Genomic DNA, 7,043 nt, shown 5'->3' with positions numbered 1-7,043 from the left:
GCTATAATGGAAAATGGATTCTTTTTCTGGGCCTATAGCATCAGTTCCCTTTGTTTATGTGCACATATGTGAAAATGTTGGAGTCGTGTTTTTATGGAAAACAACACATTGGACCCTATTAGTTGATCACCTCTGCTATAATTTAGGGTGAAAAGGGTTTTGGGTAAAATATAAAATGAGGATCGTGATGAATGAAGGTCCTTAAGAGCAGGTGTAAGCAGGTGTACGTGTGTACGCCACTTCCAAACCCGCTTAAAGGAATAGGAAATATGAAGAGGTACTTATATTATCACTTCTGTGACATGTGCATGCACACACACAGCGCAAACACCCAGCAGACTTTAAGTGCTTCCATTATTTCTGAGAAAAGTTCCATTTCGAGCTAACCTGCTGAGGTAATCATAACTACAATGGAAAACAATATTAAGAATGTGCAAGAACAGTGCAAAGCAAAAACATTTTTTCAATTACAGAGCTTATCACCCCTCTGTGGAGTAGGGCCACTGCCAAGCAGAGACAATAGCCATACAATGCATTTTCATTCACAGCCGTTTGCCTCCAGAGCACACCTTCTCCAAACAACAGGCTGCCAATGATGGAAAACATTCTCTAATTAGTGTTTCCCTAATTTCCCTTTGTTCATTGATTGGCCATTGTACTTAATACAATGGTGGAAATTATACGTGTCCACAGTCAGTGTCAAACAGCTTCCATAAATTTTTGTGTCAATCCACATAATCTTGTTTCCCGTCTATGTTTATGATAGCATTACTCAGCATAGCTCGGGAATCAACATCAATTAAATGTTTCTACAGGAAAATCATCTGACGAATCCCATCTGATACTCTCAAAACATATTTAATTAGTCTGATACTAAATGTGCTAAATATTTGCAGATAAAGAATCCTCGCTGCAAAAGTTTTGCAGTTGTACTATCTTTCTAATCTAATCAGTAGACTTGTGTAATGGCTTAAGTCGGTTTGTCTTGCTCTGTTTTCTGTGACCAGAAATGTCCTTATCAAACTTGACTGAAGGGTTCAGTTTCTGTGCTCCAGAAGTTCTTTGATCAGACTGATTGGATGCATTTCAGTGATGCACGAGATACTCAGACCCAGAGGAATATGCATCATATGTCACTGGAGCCATTTACAAGTATGCAGATGATGTTGTGATCACAAAAATGATACTGTCCAAACAAGCTGGCTTAATAATATTGGGCTTAATGCAAAGCCACACGTTAGCACTTTGGACCAAGAGGAGGTTGGGATAACCTTTTCCACTGCACCGAGGCAACTAAAGGTCTGTCTTTGAAAATTGCCACCACAGATGATGTCGATGTATGTGGTAGACATGTTCATCACCAATAAATCAGAATTATTTATTATACACTCAAGGTAAAGAACAGTATGTGAGCCAACTGTCCAAATGTCACTGGATAAAATCATAGGTCTAAATTGTGAAGGTGGATTTCCTCTGATACTCCTACAATGAAATTGCCGTGAAATTACTGAAAATTACTGAAACTCGAGGCCCTTTCAAGAAATATGTGAAAGAGCAGTGAGGGCGGTTTCCACAGGTCTTCATTTAGACGATACTGACTGAGGCCTCTGCTGCAGGTTTGTGCTCAGTCATAGCCAGGTTTCACAGTCCTGTTTAGCATTTCTGCTTCAAGCAGGTAGGTTCTGGTGCTGGTTGTGAAACCTGCGCAGAGCATTAAAAGAGCTAGTCAAGCTGACATCGGAGGGATCCGAGCATCACACTTTCTTTAATTTCGTTCGGTTTTTTTGGCTTTTTTTCTAAAGTTCACGTTCGCAGGTTCACTTCTTACAGCAGTACAACCGTATGTCTACAGAAGCATTTCTGCCAGCTGGAAATGCCAGGCACTTTTCTGAAGTGGGAGAACTGTTCTTTCAGTTCTTCTCATGTGGAATATCCACACCACCTGACTCTGCCTGACGCCGGCTTATCTGGTACACTCAGAGTCTCTTGTTAATAATAATAATAATAATAATAATAATAATAATAATAATAATAATAATAATAATAATAATAATAATAATGGAGACACTCTCCTATGTGGCAAACCAAACTGTCTTGGGTTACTTGGGTTTCACTGACGATCATCAATAAGAGATGCTGACTTTTAGCGGAGGGGATTTTATTCCTTCAAATATATTTCCTCCTTCTGGCTCGAAGTCATTTCAGCGCCTCAGTTCTTAGAGACAGTACCGAGAGGTCTCAGATCATCAACGCCTTTCTACACAAGCCACCAGCAGTGAAAATCTGTGAAATTACTGAAAGCACTACTCATGTCCATTACTATATGATAATAATAGTAATAATTCATGACTAAGATTTTAAAGCACAGAGCACTTTAATAAATCTATCACTTCCCGCCAGAGTTAGATGTCACCACAAAGTGCATTATTTCATAATTAATGGAAGAAGAAAGCATTAGAGAAATTATTATATCGCACACTTATCTGTCCAAATATTGTGGCTCTAGTCTAAATGCTAAGGCTACGTAGGTCTGTGTTTGTTTCCTGGATCTTTGAACAGCAGTTTGCTGTAATGACAGGAACCTTGTCCTTACGTAACAATATTGTTTCATTTCTTTTTTCCATTTTTGAACTACTACAATGAACAAAATATGGATTTTAGGTTTACGCTGTGATCAGACTCTTTAATAATAGCACTATAAACTGACTCTCTGCCTGTGCAATAGAATTAATGATAATGTCTTTGGAGACTGGATGTAGAATAAAAGCATGAGAAATCAAAAGGACCGATTTTTAAAAGAATAAATTGTGGAAAACGTAGAACATATTAGGAAATAAAGGAAACACAAGCTAAAAAGCCTACATTGGAGCCGTGTGACAGGACACACAAACACACACACAGAGTATCTCCAGTATGAAGAGTTGACAGCACCAGGCCCCGACATGATTCAGGCCTACTGGCTGAAGAAGCTGACTGACCTCCACGAGCACCTGGCAGCACAAATGAACCAGCTGCTGGTTGACGAGAGACACCCAGAATGGCTAACCGAAGGCCGGACAGTCCTGATCCTCAAGGACCCCAAGAAGGGACCGGTCCCCTCCAACTACGAACAATAACCTGCCTCAGGACCACGTGGAAGCTCCTGTCAGGCATCATAGCGTCTAAGATGAACAGGCACATGGCTCAATACATGAGTGGGGCGCAGACAGGGATGGGCAAGAATACCAGGGGCGCAAAACACCAGCTACTGGCAGACCAAGCAGTCATGATAACGCAGGTACAGTAAATATCATTTTAAAAAACGATTATGTGGGTTTGCATAAATGTGAAGCAGCAGCTGAAAGGTTATTAAGCTGTTTTTATTATGTCACATGTTACTTCATATAGGTGATCTTTAGGATGTTTAATTTTAAGTGCACAACATTTTGTTTTTATTAACACGGGATGAGCTATTATTATGACTTTTGCAGATTGTAAAGTTGGGATTTGTATTATTTTTTTGCAGGAAAATAAAACATATTTTATGAAATCTGAATGCGATGTCATAAAAATGTTAACAGATTCAAACAGGTAACTCCCCTGTGGGATTCATAAAATGTGCACTGAGAGCCAAGTCTGTTCTTAGCCACCCGAGGATGTTGATAAATTGCATTTGATCTCAAACTGGATGTGCACGTCAAGCAATTTGTAATTAGCATTTAAAAAATGCTCGAACAACCTTTTTATAAACCAAGAAGTCACTGCAATTTGTGAGGTAACATTAAGTTCAGAGAAAGGAGGAAAAAAAGAGGAAGAAAGATAACAATGACAGAAAGAAATTGTTGATATGAATCACAAACTTACTTGAACAATATAGTCACCAGTCCAAAAACTGCATCAGAAGAAACCAGCGTTGCAATTACAGTTTTTGCCCGTTGCCTGAACACATTTTGCAAAACTTTGCTCATTGTGCCAAAACCCTAAACACAAGTACACATGACACAACACTGGGAAATATACCATTCACATCTGCACCAAATTGAAACTCTACTCTCAAAACCTAAACTCTGCTATCAAAACCTGACATTCCTTTGTCAAAATGTAACTCTGTTGACAAAATGACACATACTTGCATCATATGCAAACACTTACAGAGCAGGGGGAACACACTAGTCTACTTTATATAAAGCACTGCAGTCTTTGATTTCCATTGTTCATTCAGAAGGCATATTTTCAGGAGACACATTTGCAAACAACCAAAAAAGCAAATAGGCCTACTCAATATTGTACATTGCAGTACCATGAATTCAGATAAAGCAAAAAAACAAAACAAAAACAAAAAACCCATAATACAGTAATAGAAAAAACACTATACTGTAAACAAAAAATCATGACAATTGTGCATACGTGGGCTCATGGATCCCGCCGTCTGTTGGGGTCTGGCCACAGGACCTCATCAACATCGCAAGCAATGTCTTCTCCCGCTAGGCACTGGGGAAAATATCCTCTTCCATGTCAAAACCATCCATGGATTGCTGTCACCTGAATGTCGCCGCAGGCCTGTTCCATTGCCTGCAGAAGAGGCATGCGGGCATGTAGTTGGCGGTCATATACACGCCATCTCCAAGCCTAAAAAAATTCCTCTATAGGGTTTAAAAATGGTGAGTAAGGGGGCAAGCATACCACTTCAAGTTGACTGTGGTTGGAGAACCAGGCCTGGACCAGAGCAGCCCGATGGAAACTGACATTATCCCATATCACCACAAACCTGGGCTGATCTGGTCTGTTCTGTACAACTATATCATGGAGAGCATCTAGAAATGTGAGTATATGTTGCCTATTGTATGGACCTAGTTTTGCATGATGATGCAGAAGCCCTCGAAGGCTTATGGCGGCACACAATGTGATATTTCCCCCGCGCTGCCCTGGAACGTGCACAATTGCCCTTTGGCCAATTACATTACGACCCCGTCGTCTTGTTTTGCACAGGTCGAATCCAGCTTCATCAATGAAAATGAATTCATGAGGCTGTGCAGCTCCATCCATGGCCAAGATTCTCTGTAAAAAAAAAAAGAAAAAAGAGAACATATTACTGCACTACAGTGCTACACATACAGCACCCTCACCCCATCACACAGGTACCTGTGTAGCTCTCAGGATGGATCCATGTGGTACTGATATGGTACATATTCAGCTGCTACTGGACTTCACCAATACTCTATTGTAAATGTAAGGAACAGTTACACGTACCCGTACATATTCAGCTCGAAGTCCTTTGACCGTGTCACTGTTCCTCTCAAATGGGACTCTGTAGAGCTGCTTCATGGTGATGCTGTGTTTTCCCAAGATGCGTCTGATGGTGGTGATGCTCACATGGTCTATGTTGTTGAACACTTGCCTGTCTGCAAGTATTTGCTTTCGTAGCTGGTGGAGACGCATAGCATTGTCTGCCCTCACTAGGTCCACAACGGCAAGTTCCTGCTGTTGTGTAAACAGGCGTTGGCGTCCTCCCCCAGAAGGTCTTCGAGTCATTCTAGAGAAATACAACCACATACTGTCATCGGTTTGCTTATTTTTCTTACAGTACTTTACTGTATATACTGTATCATCCACTGTACAACACTGTACTTCAATATAAGTAATCATGGTATGTTTCACAGAAACTACCACTTTGGCTGCAAAAGGAGCATTAGCACCCTGCAGTACCCTGCACACTTGATATGGTAACTGTAGAACAGTACTATAAAAACCATCTGAGTAGAGTAGAAGGCAGTGAGATGAAGACAGACCTGTTTTCTAGTCGGAATGTTCGTATTACAGATGCCACTGTGAAGCGGCTTAGATGTGGGTGGACTCTCTGCCCAGCTTCCCTCATAGTCAGGCCGTGGTTGATGACATGGTCCACCAAAGTTGCTCTTATATCATCAGAAATATGGGTCCGTGCATGGCCTCTTTGACCTCCTCCTCCTCTTCCTCTTGCTCTCCCTCCATCCATGCTTGCAAAGTTCTTGAAATGGCTAAATTGAGGGCTTTTTGTGGTTGGCTAATTAGTGTTCAGTTTTGCAAGTAAGTGCCTTCAGGTGTGTATTTGAGTGGTTGCAATTACCCGATGTGTTTTGTATTTTGGATACATGTGTTTTCCAAATGGCACCCTGAAATTTCATTTTTGAACGAAGTGTCTTATGTATGAAATAGAGTGTAGTATGCAGGACCATGTGTGTTGCATAAAGGAGTAAGTGTGTTGCATAATTGCAACCAGAGTGCAAAGCAGCACTTTTGTTTAAGGTATGGGTACATGTGTTTGAGGTATGGTAACAAAAGCTTCAAGTTGTGTTACTTTAGTCTAAGCATGGGTTTATAGTGTTCAAGCAACGAGCAAAAACTGTAATACTGGGACCAATCAATGCAACAAACATGATTTGGTCTGTCACAGTTCTGCCCTGATTCCTCTACAGAACCAGTGCGCACTACAACAGGTGGGAAAACAGAACATCGCAAAACAGGCATCCTCGAATCTGTAGCTCCTGTGCATTTCTTGTGGTATCACCTTCCATACCAGTATAAGTGGTGCAAAAGAGGTAATGGATGAATACATCTGAGCCTACAGTGCTGCTGTGTTAGTGTGCACTCTAATATTCCATCAGTGGCCAAAAACATGCAGGCAGGAAGCAGCATAACCACAAAAACATGCTTTGAGGCATTTTAGAGAGTGTCATTAATTTGATTCAACACTGAATGTGTGTGTGCGTGTGTGTGTGTGTGTGTGTGTGTGTGTGTGTGTGTGTGTGTGTGTGTGTGTGTCCAATAGAAAAGTGAAATTCTTACTCGTTGTCTGATGTTGTCTAATCTTTGATTGCTGTAAACATAACTCTTTGTCAAAATTAATAACACATCAGATAATATAAAGAGAAAAACCATGCAAGGAAAGAATTGCTGCACTTTTCTCTGTTGAAAACTTGGAAATGTGTTCACACATACACAAACTCAAACACAAAGACAACAAATTGCAGACCGCACGTGAGACGCAATCTTTCTGCTGAATAGCTCCTCTCTTCTCTCAGAAT

The 7,043-nt window shown here is 40.7% G+C and overlaps 1 pseudogene; it reads right to left on the bottom strand.

Moving 5' to 3' along the window:
• Window positions 1-3,915: 3,915 nt before the first annotated feature.
• On the bottom strand, window positions 3,916-5,991 carry LOC146704181 (uncharacterized; annotated as a pseudogene).
• Between the last annotated feature and the right edge of the window lie 1,052 nt (window positions 5,992-7,043).

This window comes from Copadichromis virginalis, linkage group LG7 (genome assembly GCF_057382275.1).
Source record: "Copadichromis virginalis isolate Kocher_CV1m ecotype Utaka linkage group LG7, C_Virginalis_male_GT1.1, whole genome shotgun sequence".
NCBI lineage: Eukaryota > Metazoa > Chordata > Actinopteri > Cichliformes > Cichlidae > Copadichromis > Copadichromis virginalis.
Note: the sequence above shows the minus strand (reverse complement) of the source record. Positions and strands in the feature narration are given on the sequence as shown.